The sequence below is a fragment of the Microtus ochrogaster genome, linkage group LG7_11 (genome assembly GCF_000317375.1).
Source record: "Microtus ochrogaster isolate Prairie Vole_2 linkage group LG7_11, MicOch1.0, whole genome shotgun sequence".
Lineage (NCBI taxonomy): Eukaryota > Metazoa > Chordata > Mammalia > Rodentia > Cricetidae > Microtus > Microtus ochrogaster.
In genome coordinates this window covers 27,052,262-27,063,762 of record NC_022032.1, presented here as the reverse complement: position 1 = coordinate 27,063,762, position 11,501 = coordinate 27,052,262, and the positions used below count along the sequence as shown (strand labels likewise).

General features: G+C 35.7%; 1 protein-coding gene across 1 annotated transcript in view; it reads right to left on the bottom strand.

The window, feature by feature from the left end:
* The window catches only part of Gpm6a (glycoprotein M6A), a 234,602-nt gene that overhangs the window by 132,677 nt on the left and 90,424 nt on the right, over positions 1–11,501 (bottom strand). The gene's annotated exons all lie outside the window — the stretch shown is intronic.

Genomic DNA, 11,501 nt, shown 5'->3' with positions numbered 1-11,501 from the left:
GAGAGAGAGAGAGAGAGAGAGAGAGAGAGAGAGTATGTACTGTATGTCTGTGTGTGGAGTGTGTGTGAGAGCATGTGTGTACCAGATTCTAGCTAAAAGCTCAAACTGAAGCTTATTTAAAGTACTAAATAAAAGTACAACACAAATCAGACAAAAATTGGGACTTCAAGTTCTTTCTTTTTACCTTTGGCAAAGCCACAGAAACAATGAGATCAAGTAAGAAAATCAGGAAATCTTCATTTCTTTTTACAAAGAATTAGTAAGATTACCTGCAGAGGAATGCTATGTTTTGTGTAAGGGATTATGTTCTAAGGAATTAAAACAAAAATCAGAGAAGAAAAGAACCAACAAATAAGTGTCGCGGCAACCCGAGAACTCACATGACTCTCTTAGGTCTTATTTCTAAGCAGTCCTTTTGTGTGAAGATTTTATGGCATTAATACCATTCAGTTACCAAAAATAAAACTAAGAAGAAAAAAAAAAACCCTTTAAGCCTTCTTAATAAGAGCAAACAATTGTAAGCTTAAAAGTGCTTAACAATTTCAGTACCAAGCAATATTTATGCAGGGTAATTTATAACTGGTGGGGGTTATTGTGAACTATAGATAGATGTCCACCTTTGAGTGTTGAACTACCATCTAGTGGCATTCAGCTATTTTTTCTCCTGCAGAATATTATCTCAGCTGGGATCCTTGATGGCTTAAACTCCTCCTGGAGTATCCAGCTGCCCCCATTCATCTGTCCTAATAGCTCCTGGCCTGAGGGGCTAGAGTATAAAAATGGAGAAGTCCAGCATTTGGGGAAGTGGGTGGTCGAGATTGGCGGGTGCTTGCTAAAAAAAGTGCTGCTCCCACCTTGGCTCTGGCAACAGGAACTATAGGCCCTGTAGTTAACAAAAGGCTGTGGCTACTAACTTGTCAAGGTCAATGCTAGCCTCTAGGCTCCCTCAACGCCTCTACACAAGTCCCATTTCGCCCACTCCCTTTTAGCCCTGGAAATCTTTCCCTTGCCTCTTGCCTTAGAACTTTGGAATAAACTTTTCCCTTTTCATCCACAGAGCTGCATTTTTTTGTTTTCTTCCCTGCTACCATTTTTACTCACAGAAAAAAAAGCAGAATTTATAAGAAAAAATAACTTTTTTTTTTTATTAACTTTGATGCCTCAGGTAGATTCCAGCGCTAGGTCATACTAAGCAAGTGTTCCATCGCCTTGCTGAAGATCTCGGTCTAGAGGGAAATTTCCCACTTTAACTTCATTTATTAAAAAAGAAACATATAAAACATACAGCCAACATTTAGTCTCAAGATATTAAAGGAAGAAAAACAAATTGAGCCTAAAGCAAGAAGCAGGGAAGACAGAAAAAAACTGGATAGGCACAATAAAGTTTGAAAAGAACAAAGCAATAGAAAAAAAAATCAAAGAGTTGAAACTTTCAAACACTGAAAACAATTAGTAAACCTTGGTCCATTCTTACTAAGGATCCAAGAGAGAGAAGCTGGGTGGCCATTGGTAAGAAAAGGAGCAGGGGCATTAATCACACCCCTGTACTCACTAGGTCACTGGAAGATTTTACAACTAAGTGGGTGGGACAATAGGGAAGATCCTGTGTTCCTCTCTGAAAAGTTGAAAATATAAACAGATCAATGCCTTCGTTGAAAGAGATACAGTAAACCAAAATTTACACAAGCGTTGCAATCAGGGTGAATAGCGCTGTGTTTATGAGAGACACTGAATCCATAATCCATAGCATTCTAAAAGCAATGAAGAGGAAGTAGAAATGCCACATACATTTTTAGAAGACAAATTAGAAAATTAGAAAATCAGAGTGTCTATGCACACCTGGATATCCTTCTAAGCTACTTCATCACGACTGGGGGAAAGACTAGTTTTTGTTAGGCCAACCTTAACTTGGACTTATTGTTATAACAAATCATAGCTAAACTAGGTCTCATATTCTTCTAAATGGCTTTCGAAGGTTGTAGATCCTGCTTTGTCTATAAATACCAGGAACAGTGGTATGCCCTATTTAGTTATTCTGTGTCCTAGTAACAGGGAGTCCTGACATATTCGACTTTTCATTTTCTTATTATTTATGCTCTTAATCCCATTTCAATATGTGCTACTAAATAATTTATACAGCTTCATTTCATTTGTATGCTTTAATTATTTATGGAATATTTTAAAAGCAGTAGAATGTTTTCTGCTATGTATACTCTACCTAAATTACCCATGTTTTTCTGACTTTAAAATTGAACTTTGTTTCCTGCCTCTAATACTTTTTTGTTGTTGTTGTGGATGGATAATTCTTCTTTTAATATAAGCTTTAGTGAGACATAATTCACATAGTGTACAATTGATCCATTTATATTATGCAACTTTACAGGTGTGGTAGCACACCTAAAATCACAACACCCAGGAGGCTGAAGCAGGAGAATTGCTACAAGTTCGAAGGCAGCCTGGTAGACGTGGAAAGAACCTGTCCTAAATAAATAAATAAAAGAAGATGAAAATTGAGTGGTGGAATATTTACATATTGGTGGAATCTTACAAATCCATGGGGAATCAACTAAATCTGGCATATCAAGTTGAGACAGGACCAGCTTCCCTGCCCCTGTATCGAGGCTGAGGAAGAAATCCCTCCATTGGTGATGGGATCCAAAAACCAGTTTATGCACAAGGGATATAGCCTGGTCCAATTGCCAGTGGCCACACAGATTGCCCAAGCCACAGAACTGTCACCCACATTCAGAGGGCTTACTTTGTCTAATTCCTGCCTCTAATACTTTTAACATAGCTTTTAACAGATAACTGTTATCTAAAGAATCAGATTGAAACAAAAAAGTTTTCTCTAAAGCTTCAAATAAGCATGTTGCTATAGATAAATAAATGAATGAATAATAAATATAAATAAATATATTCAATGAAATCAAATATTATCTAAGAATGAGTTTGTTTTCATACTCACTCATAAATTCTATATGAATATTGAGTCTTGATGAGGCTCATTTTGGAAAACAGAAGAGAAGTCATTGAATATATTGAACTACTCTTCGGTTGTGGTTCAAAGGGAGTGTTAGAACAGGAATGGTTTAGTTGGCATAGGGAGAAGAAGGCAGGATAAAGGAAGGCATAGAAAGGGATAATTACTATTAAAGAACTTTCAAAGGAGTAATATTAAAATTTACTCTTGTAGAAACTTCTTAAAATATATACATCAAAGTTTACATACCTCTACTCAAAAGCAAAGAATAACAACTAAAATACCAGTGCAAGGAATGGGTAACTTCTTGTGAAGTTGTTCGGAAGTGGGCCTATGGACTCCCCAAATTAAATGCTATTGCAAATTGCTCTTAGTTACTCTCCAGAACTTGATGGTAAGACCCTATTGCTGAAACACCACACACTTGAATAACGTATCATGTAAATATCAAGCTGACACTTGATATCTGGAAGCTTAATTCCTACTAACTAGCTTTAATAACATTGGAAGGTGTTATGTAATCTACCAAAGAAGAAACATATTCATCAGTCTTAACCAGATGTAAATCAGGTGAGCAATAGCAATGACTGACTTGGCAAGACATGCCTGTTGGTGCAATAGTGGCACAAGAAGTCATGAGAGTAACCAACCACTTTCCATTGGATTTAAGACCTGTTCCAAGCTGGCAACATTATTGGATCAGGCACCTATGGCTAGATAGGTCATAGGACCTAGAGGAGTACCTACTATTGTTATTCTGCTAACCTCTAGTGAGTTATTGTAATATTAATAGATCAATACATCTCTCAATTTTTATCTGAAAAATTTCTGTTTTCAGTAGACTGTGACTAATACAAAGACTCACAACTGGCCAGGTGAAGAGAACAGGAGACAGAAGAAAGTCCTGTCCTAAACGAAACATAAACTGCAGCTCCTCATCCCCAAACTGAGATTGTTGACAAAAGCATGCCAAAGTATGTCTAAGAGTCAAAGGCAGCGAACACCTACAAGGAAACTGTGTTTCCTTGACAAAGCAGGAAAGCTACACATATTAACTCACAGTTGATATGTATGTACTAGGCCCATGCAATTCAAAGCCAGACCAAATCTAACCATGGATTTACTGCTCTTTTAGACATGGTTATGTGACAGCAGGTATTGGGCACGAAATCCCAATCCAGTCACAGTTTGCTATTGGCATTGTTATCTTCCTTGGAAGAGAGAATAATTATACTTTAAGAGTATACTCTTTAAGAGTATAATCCTTGGTAATTCAATTGTGTCCATAGAGAACTACACATACAACGATATGTGAACGGCACATTTTAGTCTTGATATGTTTCTCAATAATGAGGACCCTAAGCAAAGTTGAGTAGGTAGGGGAAGGGATGGATCTGAAAAGAATTGGATAAAAGGTGAATGTGATAAAAACATATTGTATGAAACCAAAAGAGTAACTAATAAATATAATAATATCTACAGAAAAAAATTATTCAAGAAACAAAACCATTACAGAAAATTTTCCTGCTCTCTGTTGCTGTGATAAAATACTCTGACAAAGCAACTTTGGGGAGAATGCCAAGTTACAGTCCACCAAGCAGGAAGTCATAGCTTGAGAGAACCAATCATATTAAGTCTGCATCCAGAAGAGAGCAACGGGTGCATTCATGCTAGTGCTCAGCTGGATCCTTCATTTTCACTTAGTCTGAAGCCAAGCTCATGAAATGGGGCTGCCCACATTCAGCCTGGGTCTTCCAGCACTGTTAATCCAATTAAGAAACTTCGCCACTGGCATGCTATGGCCAATCTAGACAGTTCCTTATTGAGGGCGCCCTCACAGTTAATTCTAGAGTGTGCCAAGATGACAGTCAAAACTAACCACTATAGCTATATTTGCAAATGTGATTCAAAATTTATCTTCTAATTATCTCGGCGAACCTATCTACCAAATCAGTAAATCAACATGGCAAGTCTAATTTTTGCCAGCTTTGTTAGAGAAAATTTCTTACAAAAGAAGTCATTCAATTATACCTGAGCTACATTACTAATAAACTATGTTTTCTCTACCCATTTGTGTAATTTTGTCTCCTACAGGTTGTTTGGCATGTTCTAAGTTTACTCCTGAATAAGATAGGTATGTTAGTAAAATATTCAAGTACCTAATATTGTTATCACTTCCCAGGTAGACTTGAGTGAGTAAAAAAACTAATAGTAATCATACAATAATCAATAATATGAAACAGGACAAGAAAAGAACACACATAGTCTCCATTTCTGACATCACACTATATGACGATTCATATATACATTTGCTTGCTAGATTTGGCCATAAAGATTCTTGCATTTTAAATGGTCTTAATAGCAAATTAACTGTTTATGTTATTTAAATTAACTTTAGCTTAATTTACATTTCATCTTATATGAAAAGGAAGTATAACAACCTTGGTAAGTATTAAGTAGTATAAAATAAATACATTGTATATTTTCTACCTTAAAAACTTTATTAACACATATACTAATATATTATATTGAAAAATATTTCAATATATTTATTTTCAATCTACAGTTCATGACTGATCTACTAATATCAACTTAACACTTGTAATTGAACTGGCATGTAGATTAATTGGAGTCTAAAACTGTAGTTTATATGCTTATATTTTATTCATGACTTCTATTGATTTGGCTTTTGGCAGAAATTTTGGGATATTTTAAAGATTTTCTTCAGATGTCTTGCACACACAGAAAAATTTCCATAGAAAAGATAAGCCCAAGAGATTTTTCACAATGGATATACTCTTATAAATAGCACAAGTAGATTGCTATGATGCCAATATTTCCTCCAGACCATTTATAATACCTTGTATGAAGGATAATCACTTTTGACTTACAACGAAACATGAGGATTGCATGTTCCACGAGCTAATAATCATGCAGAAATAGAATCATGCACTAGGAATTCCTTAAAACATTTTGTGAGTAATATTAAGCTTAAGACATCGATGGCTTGTGCACAGAGCCTCCGGGTTTTAGAGTATGCTTACGGTGGTGAACTCACTTAGTTCAGTCCACTGATATGAACACTCACCTATTCTGTCAAGGTTTTGATTACCTCAGGTACCACCATTTGGACCTTCCCGTTCAAGCCCTTTAGTAAACATTGCATATAGTTTTGGCAGCATATAAAATTTCAGATACAGAACCAGTTTAGTCACCAGTAGTGGAATTAATTGTCTATTTACTCCAAGTTTAGTCAAGTGAGTGGTATTTATGGATGTTACTGGGGTGGTTTGTATAAATATATTCCTCATTGGCTCACACATTCAAGTACTTGTTACCCAGTTCATGACACTGGAAAGTTGAGGAGGGTCTTGATAGCAGAAGTATATTCCTTTAGGGGCGGGAGGCTGTGAGGTTTAAAAACCCAAGGTTGTTCTACCTTGCTCTACTCTGCTCTCGCCACTGAAGATATGAGGTCTCTCAGGATTCCTTTTCCAGCCACAGTATCTGCCTGCTGACATGCCTCCCAGTCATGATACCCTTATCCCTCAGGAAACATTAGCTCAAATAAACAGTTCCTTCTAGAAGCTGTATCTGTCGTGATGTTTTAGCACAGCAACAAAAGAATAATCACTGCAGTTGTACATATTTTGCGATTGGAAATAGGATCATCTCCAAATTGATTTTCTAAAGAGGTTGCATCATATGGAAATATCATGGAGAATCTTATTATTTTGGATTCTATCTAAAAATAAGTAAATAAATAAATTGATATATCAATGATTTTACTGAGTGGATTTTTAACAGATATAAGCATTTCTGATTCTCTAAGTACGTTTTTCTGGTTTTGTTGATTTGCTTTTTGGTCTGCTTGTTTTCTCTCTGAGTTTATTCCCGTTTATATAAGAATACACCATAGACTTAATAAAGTATTAGAAACAATTATTTATCATCACCCCCAATTCTTTTACTTAAATTTTTTTTTCATTTTACATACCAACCCCAGCACTCCCTCTCTCCCCTTCTCCCACCCCTCACCTCCCCCTCATTCCATCCTCCATCCATTCCTCAGAATGTATAAGGCCTCCCTTGGGGTGTCAACAGTGTCTTGTATACCAAGCTGAGACAGGACCAAGCCCTTCCCTCCTGTGTCAAGACTGAGCAAGTATCTCACCAAAGGAAATGGGCCAGTTCATGCACAAAGGATAAGTCTTGTTCCCACTACCAGCCCCCTCCCAACAGATCAAGACACATAACTGCCACCCACATTAAGAGGGCCCAGTTTCGTACCATGCAGGTTTCCTAGCTGTCAGTCTAGAGTCCATGAACTCCCCCAACTAGCTCAGGTCATTGGGCTCTGTGGTTTTTGCAATCATAATGTTGATCCCTTCTCTCTCTTCAACTTGTCTGCTTGTTTTGATTTCTGTTTCCATCTGTCTCTGATTCTATCTCTTTCCCTCCCTCCTGACCCATCTCCCTTCTTTCTTTCTTTCCATTGTACTCATTGTTGGGAATATACGATACAGTATTAAGGCATAATTTACATGAGTAAACCACACAAACTCATAACTATTTAGATAAATATAATTTTGTTGATTGTGCCGAGGATAAACATCCTGAAGTTTTACTATCTTGGATTGCCTGTCAGACTTTTTATCAAGAGAGTATCCATAGCATTAGAGTTATTACTTTTCATAAGAGTCTATTAAAAACAATATTACTACTTCTGTAAATATTTGGTAGAATACCTTAGTGATACATCATAGAACTTGTGGCAAATAAATAAGAAAAACTTGAGTTGTTCGGTGTCATAGTGCATGCTCTATTTTCCAGCATTGAGAATGCTGAAATGGGAATGATCATAGTACGAGCCAACCTGGGCTGCATATTGAGAATCTGCCTTAAACAAAAATGATCAATAACAAATTCTATTATCTTAGTTATGTTAATATCTTATTTTGGGACTTTTTCATTATCATCTGGCAATGTTTGATGAATCTTCTCTCTCTCTTTGTGCATGTGTGTTCAATTGTATGTGTGTGTGCACACGCACGCGTGTGTGTGCATATGTGTATATGACACAGAGGTCAGTGTCAGGTGTTTTCCTCTAATAATCTCCACCTATTTTAATTACCATAGGGTCTCTGTTTCAGGGTTTACTGACTCTGCCTTCCCTGCATTCCATCTGGTCTGGGATTATAGGAAATGATTACCATTTTCAACTAGTGATCTGAACTCAGTTCCTCAAGCTTGATCAGAAACATAAACTGTCTAGCTAGAGCAATGGGTTCTCAACCTGTGGGTCATAAACTCTTCTGGGGGTTGGAACTACCCTTTCACAGGGGTCACCTAAGACCATCCTACATATTAGATATTTACTTTACAATTCATAACAGTAGCAAAAGCATAGTTACAAAACAACAATGAAAAATAATTTTATGGTTGGGAACTAATACTCTAGACAGTTCTCTTTGCCATTTGTCTCACTTGTGTTCATCATGGCTTATAGAATATTTTCAAAAGAATATTTCAAAAAAATATTTTCAAAAGAATAACTTAGTCTTTAAAAAGAAAGGGTCTTTCCCCCTTGATTTCTGTATATTTCTAAACTTTGTATTCTGAGCTTGTTCAGTTTTCTCTCTCCTCTTTTTATTACTGCTGTTACCAAAGCAACCATCCTCTAGAGTATAATAGAGTACAGAATCTATGCCCTAGCCATCTATTAAGCAATCATTTTAAACTCATTTTGGTCTTTCTTAGATCCAAAGATTGCTTACCTTGATATTTCTTTACTAATGATACATGATGTGTTGAGATGTTCATGTAAAAGTTGAAGCATTGCCTCTCTTTATCTTAAGACTAATGTGTCTTTGAGTGATTGGATGACCATTTTAACTCAAAATATACAGGATATGCTACAATTCTGGCTACTTTGATAAAAATTTGATTCTGAGATTTCATCTCCATTATTCTCAGACACCTTGCAACATTTCATTACCAAGGCACAATGAACACATATTTCACATATTTTATTCTTATTGTTCTTGACATAGCTATCCAGAGAAGATGTCTGGCTCATTCCACCAGAAATTTACAATTATAACTTTATGAAATAAAATCTCTTTTCACCCTTTTTCACCTCATTCTCTAAAAGTAACCTATTCTAGCACCTCTCGGTTTTGCAGTTCGCAGTTATGTACACTCACAGGTGTGTGAAGTCCACACAGTGCTGAGGTATGTTTGGGACCTACTCAGCAGCACAGTAAAATGGTATTCTCTATGCTCTCCCTTGGCCAGCACAGCTCCAGACTCACGTCCTTCTTCTCCATGTCTAGACAATTCCACAAATGGCTTGGAGAATGTCTTTCATTTGTTTTTTAGAGGGTGAGGGATGGGCATTAGCCATCTGACTTTTTCCTAGGAAGCGCTAGAAAAAACTCATCTTACTATTGCAAATTGCTATTCAATATTTATTATAGTTAATAAACATTTATTATTTATAAAACTGAGAAAAAGAGGAATATTAAAACATTTATAAGGATCATATAAGAAATTCCCTCTGTTTAGATATCTCTGGAAAATTAAAATCTGTAATATAGATTTCATAGGGAATATTACATCAATACTCTTTCTTTAAGCTAAAACATAACTCAGATTTTTTATAATAAAAGTTCTCCAAAAGTATTTTAGGGACACAGGGGTTAATATGTGAACAATGCCAAACTTTATGTGATAAATAAAAGGTGTAAAAAAGTTAATGCATTTGAGGCAATAAATTAACATGTAGACAGATGGTATAACTTTTCTGTGAAAATAAGATTCTAAATTTTACACTTCTGTGAAACCAAATGTGATTATCAGAGCTCTTTCTCTAACAAGTTCTATTGGGATTGAAGAAATTGCATCCCTTGAGTTTAGGAAAATGCTAATTAACTGTCATATGGTGCTAAAAAGAAATTACTTACTGGACAAATATATACCTCCTGATTGTATTTATCATGTTGTGTGGAGGAAAATTCAAAATACTATAACATTTTCAATTTTTGATTGGATATTATATATACTTGTGGGAATGGTTAGTGAAACAAGTAAACTTGTAGACTTGTTAATTTTAAAATGATTAATGAAGGATTGGAAAATCGCTCAGTGGGTAAATTGCTTACTGTGCAAGTCTGAGGACAAGAGTTTGGATCAACAAAACCTACACAAATGTTATGCATGGAAGTATTCACCTGTAACCCTAGTGCAGGAGATATGGAGTAGATACAGGAGAATCCTAGGACCTCACTGGCCAGCCAGTTTACCTGAGGCAGTGAGTTCTGGGCTCAGAGAGAGATCTTTCACTAAAAACAAGACAGAAAGCTAATGAAAAAGACACATGACTTCGGCTGTCCTTAGATTAATAAGTTAATGCTAGCAAAACTGTCAAGCATTAGATTAGCATTTAACTGAGACTCATACTTAAATGTCATGTTAAGGTAATAGTACATTAAATACCATGCCACTTTGTTCGCAGGATGTTTTCACTAAGTTTGAAAGACAACTATTAAAAATCATTATCACATTAATTTTATTTTGTTAAAAGATATTTAATTTTGTAAAGATATGACTTTGTCATAGTTTTCAGGATATGTTGTTTATTATGAATCTCTTAATATTTGGAAGATATAGTCAAATATAACTTATTTTTTCTTCCTCTTATGATTGATAGTCAATATGGAAAGTTTATTTATAGTTTAAAAAGCCCTTAAACAAGTATATTCAAGAAATCTTAGGGTTTGTTATACTTAACAAACTAATATTGTTTCTATTAAACTCCAAATTCTTATATTCTCATTGGCATGACTTTCTTTCAATGAACAAAGGATGTCAACAATTTACTAATTACTAAAAAACAAAGAATAAACAAAGTGAAGAAAGAGTCCCATAAATTCAAGTAAACTATCTAAAGGACACCAAAGCTAAATCATTAAGAGTTGGGAAGAAATCCAGGAGGTGGTGGCACATGCCTTTAATCCCAGCACTTGGGAGGCAGAGGCAGGCAGATCTCTATGAGTCGGAGGCCAACCTGGTCTACAAGAGCTAGTTTTAGAACAGGCTCCAAAGTTACAGAGAAAATCTGTCTCAAAAAAGCAGAGAGAGAGAGAGAGAGAGAGAGAGAGAGAGAGAGAGAGAGAGAGAGAGAGAGAGTTGGGAAGAGAGGAACAGAAACATTTCATAAAATAGGTGTAAGGGAAAACTAACTGCATTGAGTGTTATGACTTTACGGCAGGAGGAATTTGCACATTACACCACCAGTTTGCTATGGGTTGTGGAATATTGATGCAGAGTGATGACAAATCTGAGCATGTCTCATTGAACTCCCACAAGGAATTTGTTAGAGAAACAAAATGTTCCAGGAAAAAGAGAAAACAAGAAGTTTTTTAAAAGTTTGTAAAAATAAAATGTAATTTCCAAAGCCAAGGTAAGAAAGATTGTTTTAAAAAGACATGCTATGCCAGTTTGGATGTTCACCTTCCAA